This window comes from Vulpes lagopus, chromosome 3 (assembly GCF_018345385.1).
Source record: "Vulpes lagopus strain Blue_001 chromosome 3, ASM1834538v1, whole genome shotgun sequence".
NCBI classification, from domain to species: domain Eukaryota; kingdom Metazoa; phylum Chordata; class Mammalia; order Carnivora; family Canidae; genus Vulpes; species Vulpes lagopus.
In genome coordinates, this window is record NC_054826.1 from 113,721,071 (window position 1) to 113,737,445 (window position 16,375).

General features: G+C 42.0%; 1 protein-coding gene across 5 annotated transcripts in view; it reads left to right on the top strand.

Moving 5' to 3' along the window:
• Positions 1 to 271: 271 nt before the first annotated feature.
• LOC121486237 (BRD4-interacting chromatin-remodeling complex-associated protein-like) overlaps positions 272 to 16,375 on the top strand; it is a 44,031-nt gene continuing 27,927 nt past the window's right edge. For 4 of the 5 annotated variants that reach the window (XR_005986579.1, XR_005986578.1, XR_005986580.1 and 1 more), the window contains exon 1: positions 272 to 766. The gene's annotated coding sequence lies outside the window, so the exon portion shown is untranslated. Of the gene's footprint in view, positions 767 to 1,016; positions 1,396 to 16,375 lie in introns of those variants that run through there. The other variant, XR_005986583.1, reaches the window with a different exon arrangement.

Genomic DNA, 16,375 nt, shown 5'->3' on the forward strand with positions numbered 1-16,375 from the left:
TGCACAGAGCAGAAAGCCTGAGGGCCTGGGGAGAGACATAGAAAGAGACTGTAAGGGAGAGAGACACTGAGAGAGTGGTGGGGGGATGGGGCAAATTCTAGAAAGTGGGAGGAAGAAAGAGAAGGAGATGGGGTAGGAAGAAGCAGAAGTAAGGAGGAATTACAAGGAGGAATGGGCTTTCCTGGTCCAGGGGTGTGGACGGGGAACCATGGGCGAGGATGGAGGGGTCTATGAAGGGGATCTGAGTGTTGGGACCAGTAGGGGCCAGAATTCTGGGCATCAGATTCCCTGAGTCCACTGCTCCCAGCTCCCACCTTCCTGGGGCTGAGCTTGGCAGAGGTCATTTCACTTGGGAAGATGGGAGCACCTCCTTTTGCATGGATTTGTGGGGCCCAGCCTCAGGATCTGTCATAGAGAGAGATGGCTTGGCTTGGCTGGAGCAGAGCACCCTCTCTGCCTCCAGCTGAGGGGCCCGGACCTTGAGCATTGCCGGGATTCCCAGGACGGCCAGCAGAGGGCGCGCGCGCGCCACCCCCAGGGAGGGGCAGGGTCTCTGCGTGCGCAGCCACGGCCAGCAGAGGGCGCGCATCGGCTGCGCTGACCCAGGGCGCCTCAGGGCGGGAAGGGCCTGTGCAGCCACAGGAGGATCCAGCCCAGTGCGCTGCAGGCGCCTCAGGGCAGAGAGCCAGAGCTGCGTTTCCAGCAGGTTCTGCCGGCCGCCCCGGGGAGACCCTGGGGGCTTTGCAGCTACTTGGCGTCTCCTGAGGTACGAGCGGAGCGGGACAGAAGCTGCCTTGTCGGGCTGAGTGCTGAGGAGGGGCCTCTGGGGGGCTTCCCCCCGGGACACGCTGGTCAGTGAGTGAGCAGCACAATCCCTTGTGTTTTCTGGGCTGTTCCCGTCGTTTGGTCCTCATTTTCCCTGAGGGTGTTTGAACAAGAAGTATTTGACTCAGGGATCCGTGGATTGGGGGGTCCCTCGACGCCACGTCACAGATGCTGTGGTTGGTTTATTACAGATGCAGGCTTGTTTCTGGGGAGAAATCCTGACCCCAAATCAGAGGAACTGGAGCCACACTCAGCGGCGACGTAAATACAGGAACTGCTGACTCTCAGCTCCTCCGAGAGTGGGGACCTGGGGTCCCACGTTCTGTGTCCTCCTGAACCGGAGCCTGAGGTGGAAGCACAAACTGCTGTCCACTTAAACATGCTTGTATTACTTTTTCATTGTTTGTTTTTTTTCAAACAATGTTGTAGTACTTGGAACAACTGAAAACCTGACAGGCACCTGGTGTCATAAACCTTGCATTATTTAACAAATATTTACACCTGAAAGATAATTTGTTATAATTACCCTTTTGTGTCTTCATCCTACACTCATCAATAATATCTTTAAAATGTAATCTTCACCTTATCTCCTCTTTCTTTTTTTAAGATTTTATTTAATTATTTGAGAAACAGTGAGCATGAGAAGGGGGGAGGGTCAGAGGGACAGGAGGGCAGCCTCCCTGCTGAGCAGGGACACTCCTCAAGGGGCTCCATTCCAAGACCCCGAGATTATGACCTGAGGCAGGTGCTTAACCGACTGAGCCACCCTAGGTGCCCCAGGTTATCTCCTTTCCAATTGAGATTTGCCATGTTTTATAATTTCTCATGGACTCTTGACAGTCTTTAATAGTTTTAAATTGGTTGCAGTTTACAAAACGCTCATTCCCAGAATCTTGCTGTGACTCCTTCTGTGCAAGAGTACTTATAAATTTGTAGGAGATTGTACTAAGCAAAATTTGTGAATCCCTGTTTGAAGAAAAAGTGGCATTTTAAAATATATTAGAATTCATGCTTATGTCCACTGATTCATGCACTGCCAACTTTTAAAAACTTTTCCTTGGTTGCTTATTTCTAATTCAGATATATTCATATATCTTCCTGAGTTTACATTCATCAGTGTACTTTCTAGATTCCTTTCTGTCACTTGTAAGAAAGAAGACAGACCTTATGATGAGCATGCAGCTTTGTATAACTTCAGGACTTGTTGTTGTAGCTCTTTATTAACTTTTTCACATTCAAAATATCATTCAAAAATGATATTCAAAATATCACCATTCAAAAATATCACCCCACTTGGACAAGTTATAAACCATGTAATGTATTGCATCAATATGATTTCATTTCATGACAGTGTATTTCATTTGATATTTTATGTATATATCTAAAACATGAAAACATCTCCAAAGTTCATTGAATTTGAAAAAAAGTATATATCCTAAGTATGAATTCTTTTAGATTTTATTTATTTACTTACTTGAGAGAGAGAGCATGAGAATGAGAGAGCACTAGCAGGGGAAGTAGCAGAGGGAGAAGCAGATTCCCCACTGAGCAGGGAGCCCCGGACATGGGGTTTGATACCCATACCCTAGGATCATGACCTGAGGTGAAGGGAGATGCTTAACTGACTGAGCCACCCAGACACACCCACACCCTAAGTATGAAATTTTAAAGGTTAGCATATTTGAATTCAGAAATAGAGATTATTTGCCTTTTAAGGATATTTGCTGAGAAAGATGCAAGTGGACATTTTGGGGGATGAAATAATGTTTTCTATTCTTTTTTTAAATTTTTAAAAATTTATTTATGATAGTCACACACACAAACACACAGAGGCAAAGAAATAGGCAGAGGGAGAAGCAGGCTCCATGCACCAGGAGCCCGACGTGGGATTCAATCCTGGGTCTCCAGGATCGTGCCCTGGGCCAAAGGCAGGCGCTAAACGGCTGCGCCACCTAGGGATCCCCAATGTTTTCTCTTCTTTTACAAACATGCTACAGTTGCTCCATTATTATATATCTGGATATATATCTGGATATTAGCAATTATTTTTTCTTTTTAAATTTTTATTTAAATGCTACTTAGTTTGGAGCCGCCCCGGTGGCTCAGCGGTTTAGCGCCACCTACAGCTCAGGGTGTGATCCTGGAGACCCGGGATCGAGTCCCACGTCAGGCTCCCTGCATGGAGCCTGCTTCTCCCTCTGCCTGTGTCTCTGCCTCTCTCTTTCTCTCTCCTCTCTGTGTATTCTCATGAATAAATAAATAAAATCTGCAAAAAAATTCTACTTAGTTTACATGCAGTGTGTGGATATGAGCACACTTATGACAGTATCTTGTTTTTCCAATTTATCTTTTATTTATTTATTTATTTTGAAAGATTTTATTTATTTATTCACGAGAGACAGAGAGAGAGAAAGGCAGAGACACAGGCAGAGGGAGAAGCAGGCTCCATGCAGGGAGCCCAACACGGGACTTGATCCCGGGTCTCCAGGATCATGCCCTGGGCTGAAGGCAGGTGCTAAACTGCCAAGCCACCCGAGCTGCCCTCCAATTTATTAATTTCATGAACTAAACATCACTTTTTCTTCTCCATAAGAAAATCAACAAGCCTATCATTTGTTCTTATTGACACAGTTCTTTCTTTTTAAAATTTTTATTTATTTATTTATTATTTATTTATTTAAAATATTTTATTTATTTATTCATGAGAAACAGAGAGAGAGAGGCAGAGACTTAGGCAGAGGGAGAAGCAGGCTCCAGGCAGGGAGCCTGATGTGAGACTCGATCTCGGAATTCCGGGATCACTCCCTGAGCGGAAGGCAGACAGATGCTTAACCACTGAGCCACCCAGGCATCTCTACATCTGTTTTACCATCAATAACTAAGGGGAAGCATTTTTCTTTGAATATTCACAATAGTGTTTCGGGTCTAACATAATTTTGTCGTAGTATGACAAATTCTTTTTGAATTTTATTACATACATGAGACCAGATCTCATCTATTAATACCTATATGATTAGGTGTATAGACATTATAATTGTCTGTAATACTCTAAATTCAGAATCTGGGGCAGCCCAGGTAGCTCAGCAGTTTAGTGCTGCCTTCAGCTGAGGGTGTGGTCCTGGACACCTGGGATCAAATACCACCTCAGGCTCCCTGCATGGAGCCTGCTTCTCCCTCTACCTGTGTCTCTTCCTCTCTCTCTCTCTGTGTGTCTCTCATGAATAAATAAATAAAATCTTTAAAAAAATAAAATAAATTCAGAATCTTTCTCATGTTTGGGCTTTCAATATTTTCTTGTGATCCTCTAAGATGTAAATGGTTTATTGCACAAAGCTTAACATCTAAATCATTCCGAAAATATTCTTTCATTTTTAAATCTTTTTCTCACTTGCTGCAAAGTGTAGTGCAATAAATTATGAGTTTGAGTACTTTTTGAACCCCTTTGTTTTAAAGAACATCATGATGAAATATTATATCTTCATTGTAACCAATTCTGTTTCCATTCTGTAATATCAATGAGCCAAAGATGGCCCCTGTGTATTGGTAGGCTGGTAACATTAGCTCACAAGTTTGCTGCTGGTGTGAAACTCAGAATTAGTGTTTACACATCAAATTTTTAAAAACATACTCCTGAAGAGTAGATTTTTTAGGCATTAACTGCCTGCCTTATATTCACATCCTGTGAAACATTTCCTAATCATAAGTAACGTCAATCAATCAGTCAATCAAGATCAACTCTTCAGCTCTAAAAGACCCTAAACTACTGCTGGCCTTCTAAGTCTCTGATCCAGAGAATCCCCAACCAGGCTACAGAAAGACATCACTCAGACACATAAGCACCCTCTTCAATGTCCCCAGTATTGGAAAGATTAATACGGTGATGGACTTCCCCTCTTGGAAACCTATCAGTGGCCCAAAGAAAGTGGTTGTTGCATGTTATTGCCACTCCATGGTCACATCTTTTTCCTTTACCTTGAAATTCATTGAACTTACTATACATTCTGTCAGTCTTTGAATGTCTTTTTAAATTTGTGAATTTGCTTTTTCTATTATTGCTAAAGATGATGAATGGGAAGAAGATAAAAACAAGGATTCCCTAGAACAAGTGAGCCAGCCACAATGAATCACCTGGCCATTTGTACATTTTTAAAAAAGATTTAAAAAAATTAGTTATGAGAGAGGGAGAGAGAGAGAGAGAGAGAGAGAAAGAGAGAGAGAGAGAGAGAGGCAGAGACACAGGCAGAAGGAGAAGCAGACTCCGTGCAGGGAGCCCGACGTGGGACTCAATCCCGGGTCTCCAGGATCACACCCCAGGCCGAAGACGGCGCCAAACCACTGGGCCACCAGGGCTGCCCCATTTGTACATTTTTTGAACAGGTTCAGCCATGGTGTGAAATATCACATGCTGTAAATCCAAATATTTCCCATTATCTAAGATGACTGGCCTTATACAGAGCTAATCAATGACACTCCTTCATGATGACAAAACTACATGTTTACATAATGTTATATATGTGTTATTATCTTAACATAAAATATGTGGTACAGATCTCTGTGATTTATATATTATGTTGTATTCAGTTTTCTCTGACATGCATGTTATTATTTAAATAAAACAATTGTAGAACAATAATGGTCAATTATTAGTAATCCTAGTAGAACTAATTATGCAATTATGTGTTAGAAAAAATAAAATAGTTATTGTTAATAAACTTTTAATTCAAAATAGGCTTAGATTTACCAAAAAAATGAGCATTTTTTTTTTGGTAAATCAAGCAATATTTTCTATGCAGAAAGTATTTGCATTATTTAGGTATGTAGGTCTTAAAGAGGTGATACATAACTTCCCACTCTTTGAGATGTGTGTATAGTGATTTCTCCAGAGGAAACATACCTGAAAGGACCACCTGGATGGTTCAGTGGTTGAGCATCTGCCTTTGGCTCAGGTTGTGATCCCGGGGTCCAGGGGTCGAGTCCTGCATCAGACTCCCCACAGTGAGTCTGCTTCTCCTTCTGCCTGTCTCTTCCTCTCCGTGTCTCTCATGAATAAATAAGTAAAAAATCTTAAAAAAAGAAAGGAAACATACCTTATATCTTATGGACAGAGAAGAAATCTGGCAACACAGCCTTGGCCAGGTGATCAAAGATAAACATCATCTTGAGAGTAAATATACTTGATGTGAAGTGATAAGGATGTTTCATCACTGTGATCTCCCTCCTACTCCCAAACAAGAAATGCAGTCTAATCATTTGAGAAAAAACATTAGACACAAACTGAGGATCATTCCACAAATTACATGAAGCGTACTCCTCAAAATTTTCCAGATGGTGAAAAATATGGAAAGTCTGAGAATTGTCATGGCCAATGAGAGCCTAAGGAGATAACATGACTGAATGTAGTGTGCCAGCTGGGATAAGCCTAGAACAGAAAAGTTTACAACCTAATCAAATCTGAGTAAAACTATTGATTTTAGCTAATAATATACTCTATCAATTTTGGGTATTAGTTATGAAGATGCACCAATTGATACAATGTGAATATTCGGCAGACTGCTCATTTGTTTTTTCCTTAAATTCCACATGAATGAAATAATCTGGTATTTGTCTTTATCTGACTTATTTTGCTTAGCATTTTACTCTCTAGCTCTGTCCATGTCATTCTAAATGGCAAGATTTCATTCCTTTTTATGGTTGGGTAATATTCCATTGTATAGTGTATACCACATTTTCTTATCCATTCATCTATTGATGGACACTTGGGGACTTCCATAATGTGGCTGTTGTAAAGGGAAGAAGAGAAAGAGAGAGACAAACAGAGAAACAGACTCTTAGCCATAGAGAACAAACTGATGATTTCCAGAGAGAAACCATGGTTGGGAGCATGGGTGATGAGCACTGGATAGTGCATGGAAATGTTGAATCACTATATTGTATACCTAAAACTAATGTAATGCTGTATGTTAATAACTATACTAGAATTAAAATAAAAGAAAAACAATTGGCAAACTGAGCATTAGGTATATGGAAATGCTCTGTATTGTTTTTCCTATTTGATCTATTGGTAACTGAACCTATTATAAAATGGAAAGTTTATTAGTAGCCATTGTTTTATTTGTGAACGCATAATGCTGCATAATTAGTCCTAGTAGTCATTGACACATACTCTGTTCTGTTGTTTTATTTAAATAATAGCATTTATGTTACAGTAATTGAATAATACACAATTATATAGAAGTCACAGAAAGATCTGTTTTACATAGTTTACATTAAGATAACACACACACATATATAACATGTATTATATGATAATGTAGTTTTCTGAACTACGATGGATGTGTTATCATTTGGTGTTCTATAAACTTGTTGCCTACCATTCTAGTGGCTAATAATATTCATGGAGAGAAAAATCATGATTATCATAATAGAATAACACCAACAAATGCTATACAGAGATTATTAGAGGAAATAAAAGATACTTGATTTGAGGGTGCCTGGGTGGATTGATCAACTAAGCATCTGACTCTTCATTTGCCTCAGGTCATGATTTCAGGGTCATGAGATTGAGCCCCCAATCAGGCTCCACACTTAGCATGGAGCCTGCTTAAGAGTCTCTCTCTCTCTCTGGCCCTCCCCCCAACTGACATCCTCCTGTCTCTTGCTCTCAATATATGTATATATATATGTGTATATGTATATATATATATATATATACACACACACACATACACACACACATTTATATAAATACATATATACATATATATGTATATATGCATATAATATATATATATTTGATTTAAAGACACACAGTTAATTGTTAATATTTATAGGAAGAGAATGTGAGTAGATATTTATTTTGTCACTAGTGCAGCATATTATCAGTTGCTGTTAAGCTTGGAAAACTATACTCTGTAACACTAATTTCAAGGATAGGGAGCACTCTAAACTTCAGATCCCATGCCTTCTGAAATGCCAAGGAATGGGAAAATTTTTCATGGAGGAATAAAGTGTTCACTGTTCTATGTGCAAAGTATACACCCTAGGTAGCACTCTATCCCTTGAACTATGCTTTTGTCTTTGGCAAGTTTTGAAGAGTGCTTATAAGAAAGTGTGTTTGACTTGAGACTTCTAAGACTGAAATGGTGGGGTTGGGGTTATTCATGGGACAGAAGTTATTTGTTAAAGAGGTGTCAGTGTTGAAAGTATAAATGATAATAAATTTAAGGAACCATGATAATCATTTTACTTACGATGTGGGGTCCTACACTAATTTCTTAGTGTTTCAGATCTCATGGGTCATAATATTGAATACAAACATGTGATGAAAGGGTTAGTGCCCTGCTGTCTTCCCTGGCACTCCCCATCTTGTACACACAGTGGCTGCCTCCTGCAATTGCCTGCTGCTCTTTGCCTGAGGGTTGATTGGCTTCCTTGGCTTCTTTGGTCATGAGAGTGAGCACTTCTGCCAGGTGACTAATGTCCATGAAGGAAGCCCTCATCCCATGCAGGTCTTTGCACACTTGAGTACGATGACGCAAGGCTGTTCTGCACAGTCTTCTGGATGTTCCCAGTGGATGGAGACAGAATTGCCCACAGCAGTGACCTCTTCACTAACATCCTGTATTGTTTGTTGGCTCCTTCCTTCTTCACAGCCTTAGCTCTTATAATTGCTTCCTGAAGACCCTTCCAGAGACACTACTTATACTCACATCCTTGTCCAGAGTCACTTTCTGAGGGATCCAACCGCTCACAACTCCCACCACTCCTAAGAGTTATGGGTGTTGTCCCTCTGTGCCCCAGGAGAGAATTTACCTTTTAAAATACACACATTCTTGGGAGATCCCAAGATTAGTCATGAGCATCAAGTTACTTCCCCCCCCCATTTGTGTGCAAAATTTAAAAACTACGCATACAAAGTAGTAGAGTGACATAGATAATAGTGAGATTATACAAGCTTGTCCCACAAAATGGGATGCTCAGGCTGGAAGGAGACATTTGTTGTAGGATCATTATCAGTAGCACTATTATTGAGTTCAAATATCATGTCCTATCCTTTGAAAATTTTTCTTTGACTCCTGTTTTATCCATAAGGTTACTTCTTGACTATATGCCCACCAGTCCTTCATCTCCAGTCCTAGTCTCACCCTCATCCAACCCCCATTCCCCTGTTCCCACTTTCTGTGTCTCTTCCTCCTTTTCTGCTCCCCAGGATTCCCCAAGATCTGTCTTGACTCCAGACTCTCACCCTTCTGGTGTCAGGGGTTCCTTGGGTCCTCCATCTCTCCTGATCCCCTCTGATTAGTAGGAGGGGATGTGAGGATGAATGAAGGTCCTTCTGTCCTTTGATTTAAGTCCTGGGACTGCAAGAGGTAATGCGCCCTACTCTGGAGTCCTGTATTGCCTAGATATTGATCTATAACAAAGAAGTAATTGAACTCAACACATTATGAACTCCAGGCTTTTGCCGGCACTGGAAAGAGCACCAGCATATTTTGGAGGAGGGTGGAGATCAGGAGACACAGTCGACGGTTAGGCTTTGCCCTGAAAGATATTCCACATGTAAAGGCAGTAACTAAAAAATGTCAGAAAAGATAGGATGTCTTATTTATGGAGTGCTTTATGTCAGGTGTGCTTCAGAGATCTTTATCAATCATTCTGTCCTCAGGCAATAGTGCCCCACAGTACAAAATCTCATCACCATCCCCATTTTGGAGTTGAGCATGTTGAGGCTCAGAGACAGGCACACAGCTAATGAGTGAAGGAGCTAAGATTCTAACCAAGGCAGAGCCTTCCCTTCTACTCAAGACTCTATAAACTAGGTGTCCCTGAAGGCTATTTGTCTTCTTTCAAAATTTGAAAAAAAAAATTCAAGTCAACAATTGCCACAGGTTTTTCAAACATTAGTCCTAGTAAGGAATACATTCTAAATTGCAACCCAATATATATATATATATACATAATCAACGAAAGTCAACAAAACAGTATTTATTCTAGCCTAGGGACATTTGGGTCGCTGAGTGGTTGAAGGTCTGCCTTTGGCTCAGGGCTTGATCCCTGCAATCAAGTTCCACATTGGGCTCCCTGCATGGAGCCTGCTTCTCCCTCTGCCTATGTCTGCCTCTCTCTTTCTGTGTCTCATGAACAAATAAATACGATCTTTAAAAAAACATTTATTCTAACCTACAGTGCATTAGTATAGTTTTTATTCTACTTCATTTGTTTTCAATACCATATGCAACCTATGAAAATGACCAACAATAGAGAAATGATTAAATTATTCATGGTATTTGATATTGTATAATTTAAAAAGATATGCAAATCTTTATTTGTAACATAAAAATAGCACAGTATCTTATTAAGAAAAAAGGCTATGAATGAATATACATATATTATCCTATTTATTGAAAACAAAATTTGAGGGGATACACAGGCCAAAAAGTAACATGTCCTTCTTTTGTAATAATACATTGTTGCATTTTCTGAATGCTTACAGTCGAGACATAAAGGTATACAACTAATATTTATTGAACATTTAGTGTGTGTTCCAGGCTCTGGACTCAAAGATTTCCATGTATTGTTATTTCATTTAATCCCCTCCCAACCTGAGATCATACAACCATCTATTTTACAGAGTGGAAATGGAGGTTCAAAGACTCAAACCAAATTGCCTGAAGTTAGAGCGAATCAAAGGGCAGGGCTAGAACTCAAACCCATGTGTATCTGACAACAGAGTTCACGCTCGAATGTTAGGCTGTGCTGCCTCATAGAGAGCAGAACAGAGGATGCATACCAGTTAGGATGGACTAGATGTTCCAGTGAGTAACCAGTAGTCCCGTGTCCTAGGAGCTTCTAATAAGGGAGGTATCTTTCTTGTCCTGCCACATGTCTACATGGTCTTCCCGGGACCAGGATAAAAGAGAACCCACCATAGGTAACTTCCAGGAGCCGGGAGAGATGGCCAAAGGAGGTGGCCAGACTCCACTGTTCTGTTCGAGGTGGCACACCTCACTCGCACTCACATTTCACCGCTCAGAGCGCATCACAGGGCTGCATCCAACTTCCCTCATCAGAGGACACCCTGACATGCTTGGTGGAGCCTACTGAGGCTACCACATGGTTCCAGCCCATCCATGGAACTGCACAGTGGCAGAGGAGGGGCATGGGGCATTGGTAGGAAATGACAGTAGGACTAAGTCAGGAAGGGTTTGCTTTATCCTCACCAGGTGGAATTTGTCCCAGAGCTGCCCAAAACCATCACTGCAAGATTAAAAGAAGTGAACTTCAGAAAAAAGGGATATGGTCAGATGTAATCAGCAAAACCCTCAGAAACCACTGTGTCATCTTGGCCAAATCCCTGACTGCCTCAATTTCCCCTCTCTGAGAAGGGTGAGGAGGGCAGTGTTGGACGTTGATTTGTAAGAGCATCAGGAGTGCCCATATTCCAGCATCTTTGTTTTTTCAAATTAATGTCAGCTACACTCCTGCTTCCATGTCCCCGAGGAGTGCTCAGAATGTGGCTGGGGTAATAAACTGACATCAGCATCCATGGGGACCTTGTGTTGTGCTTTTATTCTTTGAATGAACTGGTGCTACGTGCTGTCCCTCCATGATTCTCCCTGAGCCCCATCAGATAGGACTCTGGGGCCAGAGTCTCTCCTGATTCCAGGGGCCCATTCAACCACCAGGACACAGAGGTCTGGGGAGGGACCCTTCCTTGGCCCCAGGGGTCCACCTCTGCCTGGCTTGCTCATGCCCTGCTGGAGGGTGAGGCCAGGGCCAGAGCTAGTGAGGTGGCTGGGGAAGGGGGAAGGGGCCAAGGGCAGCCCAGCCTGGTGATACCACTTGCCTGCCAGAGCATTCTTCACTGCTCCATCCACCGCCCCACGGATCTGCTGCCTCTGCTGCCTCTGAATGATGTTGTTGCTGCTACTGCTGCTGCTGCTTCCAGGTCCCAGCCTGCACCAGCATAGGTGTGGGAGGGATCTGCCCTTTGGGGACCCAGGAATCCTGCAAGACTTCTCCAGCCCTTTCCAGGGATGCCCAATCCCCCATTCCTTCCAAGGAGCCCAGGAGCTCCACTCCCCAGTACTCCCTAGGGGTCCTCACTCACTCACCCCTCCCAGGGCCCAGGAATGCCTCAGCCTTGCCAGGGGCCCAGAGCCCTCCCCACACCTTATGACCTCCTCCTGCCATCTGGAGCCTAAGAGATGATTTCTACAAAGGGCAGGGCTTAGCATAGGCCTGAAACAGGAGTGACCTGGCTTGGCACTAGTGTTGTCATTAACAGCTATGACACTTTTAAGGCACCGGATCTGGGAAGACACTTGTGCCATGGAGATGATGATGCTATTGTCCATGGGTGCTCAGCACATGGCTTCCTCTTGTCCTCAGCACAGTTGCCTATGACATAGGTATGGACACTTCCATTTTACAGAAAGAAACCAGCCCAGGGTCACACAGCTGTAAGCAGCACAGCTGGATCTCAAACTCTAGGCTCCTGGTCCTGTCTCCAGGGGCCATGAGGTGTTCCCTAGACAGGAGGCTGACTCTGGCTTTGGGGACACTTCTCACACCCATGAGCAATCTCACCTATTCGGGGGTCCCAAACTCTGTTCACTGCTATTTCTTTCCCTGTCCCTGCTCCAGTTATAATTAAGGTGACCCTGGACATCCTTCCTGGAATGCCCTAGTCCCCCTTATAGACTGGGCCTCTCTCCCGTTCACTTTTGGGCTAGACTCCACCCCTGCTGTAGCTGGTGTTTTCCTCTTCTCCTCCTCCTCCTCCTCCTCCTCCTCCTCCTCCTCCTCCTCCTCCTCCTCCTTCTTCTTCTTCTCCTTTTAAAATATTTTATTTATTTATTCATGAGAGACACAGAAAGAGAGAAAGAGACATAGGCAGAGGGAGAAGCAGGCTCCCACGGGGAACCCGATGCAGGACTCGGTCCCAGGACCCAGGATCATGCCTGAGCCGAAGACAGATGCTCAACCACTGAGCCACCCAGGCATCTCTGTTGTCTCCTATAATCAGGACAGCCACACTCAGGGGCTCTTGAGGCAGGCAATATCATCTAGACAGAATTGAACACTTGTTGTTATCCTTATTTTTGAAGTTTATATTAAAGAGATTGCTTTTTCTTATTTAGCAGTGCTAGAATGATTCCTGTTTATAAGAAATTTACATAATAATAAAAGTGGTCAGTTTTAGAGCAATGATTTTCAGCTGTCTTGGGCTTGAATGAGTTGGGGAAATGTATTAGTCTTATAGAGACTAGGACATGGAGGTACAGAGTCCGCTCTTCTTGCTCCTCTTATTTTTATGTCTTGGTTACTCAAACCCAAATGTGAGTAAACATGGCACATCAATGGTGTCTTCCTTCTTACTGAGTTCTTTCACATTGTGGTTAAATAATAGCTTTTTCATGGGGTTCTTGATGGGAACTTCATAAGAATTTCAATTCTTTCTGAAGACTGAGGACCACAGGGCAGGTTTCTCAGTTAGCCTGAAGGGGTTTGTGGCCACAGTTGTCCACCTCAAGTTCTGGGTCCTGTCTGTGCTGCCTGGTCTGGATGGAGTAGAATTGACAAGGATGGAAACCTGAAAATATTAGGTTTATAATGTCAAGAAGGAAGGTTGTGTGAAGACATGAAAATCCATTGAGGTGTTTGTACTTTTTAAATTTAAATTTTGTTTGTTCACATATAGTGCAATATTGATTGCTGGAATAGGCTCCAGTGATCCATCCAGTGGTCATCACAACAAGCCCCCTCTTTAACACCCATCACCCATGTAGCCCATCACCCACTCACTTCCCTCCATCAATCCTCAGTTTTTCTCTATCATTAAGAGTCCCTTATGGCTCATATCCCCCAGTCCTTTTTTCCTTTTCCCACTTTCCATATGTTTGTTTTCTTTCCTTCTTAAATTCCACGTACGCGTGTGATCATGTGGTATTTATGTTTTTCTGACTGGCTTATTTCACTTAGCCAAATACACTCTAGCTCCATCCATGTTGCTCCAAATGGCGAGATTTAATTCTTTTTGATGGATGGATGAATAATATTCCATTGTATTTTTAAAAATATATTATTTATTTATTCATGAGAGACACACACAGAGAGAGGCAGAGACACGGCAGAGAAAGAAGCAGGCTCCATGCAGGGAGCCCAATGCGGGACTCAATCCCAGTATCCCAGGATCACACCCTGGGCCAAAGGCAGACACTCAACCATTGAGCCACCCAGGCATCCTTCTATTGTAATTTATACCATATCTTCTTTATCCATTCCTCATTTGATAGACTTCTGGGCCCTCTCTATAGTTTGGCTATATTGATAATGCTGATATAAACATTGAGGTGCATGTATCCCTTGGAATCTGTATTTTTGTATCCTCTGGGTAAATATCCGGTAGTGGAAATGCTGGATCATAGGGTCATTCTAGTTTTTACTTTTTGAGGAACCTTCATATTGTTTGCACATGGCTGTACCCTTTTGCTTTCCCACCACAGGGCAAGAGGGTTCTCCTTTCTGCACGTCTTTGCCAATTCCTGTTCTTTCTTGTGTTGCTAATTTTAGCTATTCTGACAGGTGTGAGAAGTGGTATCTCATTGCAGTTTTGATTTGTATTCCCTGATGATGAGTGATGTTGAGCATCTTTTCTTTTTTTTAGTATTTATAACTTTTTAAATTTATTTTTTTAACTTTTTAAATTTAAATTCAATTTGCCAACATATAGTATAGCATCCAGTGCTCATCCCATCAAGTACCTTCCTCAGTGCCTGTCACCCGTTATCCCACCACCCCCCGCCCGTCTCCCCTTCTGCAACCCTTTGTTTGTTTCCTAGAGTTAGAAGCCTCTCATGGTTTGTCTCCTTCTCTAATTTTTCCCACTCAGTTCCCCTCCTTTCCCTCATAATCCCTTTCACTATTTCTTATATTCCACATATGAGTGAAACCATATGATGATTGTCTTCTCAGATGGACTTACTTCACTCAGCATAATACCCTCCATCCATGTTGAAGCAAATGGTGGGTATTCTTCCCTTCTAATGGCTGAGTGATATTCCATTGTATACATACACCACATCTTCTTTATCCATTCATCTGTCAAAGGACATCGAGGCTCCTTCCACAGTTTGGCTATTGTGGACATTGCTGCTATGAACATTGGGGTGCAGGTGTCTTGTCATTTCATTACATCAGTATCTTTGGGGTAAATACCCAGTAGTGCAATTGCTGGGTTGTAGGGTGGCTCTATTTTTAACTTCTTGAGAAACCTCCGCACTGTTTTCCAGAGTGGCTGCACCAGTTTTCATTCCTACCAACAGTGCAAGAGGGTTCCCCCTTCTCCACATCTTTTTCAAATTTGTTGTTTCCTGTCTTGTTAATTTTTGCCAAACTCAGTGGTATGAGTTGGTATTTCATTGTGGTTTTGATTTGTCTTTCCCTGAGGGCAAGTGATGCGGAACATTATCTTATATGCTTGTTGCCAGGTGTATGTCTTCTTTGGAGAAATTTCTGTTCATGTCTGCTGCCCATTTCATGATTGGATTGTTTGTTTATTAGATGTTGAACTTGATAAGTTCTTTATAGATCTTGCATACTAGCTTTATCTGATATGTCATTTGCAAATATTTTCTCCCATTCTATAGGTTGTCTCTCAGTTTTGTTGACTGTTTCTTTTGCTGCGCAGAAACTTTTTATCCTGATTAAGTCCCAATAGTTCATTTTTGCTTTTGTTTCCCTTGCATTCATAGATGTATCTTGCAAGAAGTTACTGTGGCCAAGTTTGAAAAGGTTGTTACCTGTGTTATCCTCTAGGATTTTGATGGATTCTTGTCTCACATTTAGATCTTTCAACCATCTTGAGTTTATCTTTGTGTATGGTGTAAGAGAATGGTCTAGTTTCATTCTTCTGCACGTGGCTGTCCAATTTTCCCAGCACCATTTAATGAAGAGACTGTAGTTTTTCCAGTGGATAGTCTTTCCTGCTCTGTCGAATATTATATTAGTTGACCATAGAGTCGAGTGCCCATATCTGAGTTCTCTATTCTCTTCATTGGTCTATGTGTCTGTTTTTGTGCCAGTACCATAGTATTGATAATCACAGCTTTGTAATACAGTTTGAAATCCAGCATTGTGATGCCCCTAGCTTTAGTTTTCTTCTTCAATATTCCTCTGGCTATTTGGGGTCTTTTCTGATTGCATACAAATCTTAAGATTACTTGTTCTAGCTCTCTGAACAAAGTCCATGGTATTTTGATAGGGATTGCACTGAACATGTAAATTGCCCTGGGTAGCATGGACATTTTCACAATATTTATTCTTCCAATCCATGAGCCTGGAATGTTTTTCCATCTCTTTGTGTCTTCCTCAATTTATTTCAGAAGTGTTCCGTAGTTTTTAGGGTATAGATCCTTTATCTCTTTGGTTAGGTTTATTCCTAGGTATCTTATGCTTTTGGGTGCAATTGTAAGTGAGATTGATTCTTTATTTTCTCTTTCTTCAGTCTCACTGTTACTGTATAGAAATGCTACTCATTTCTGTGCAT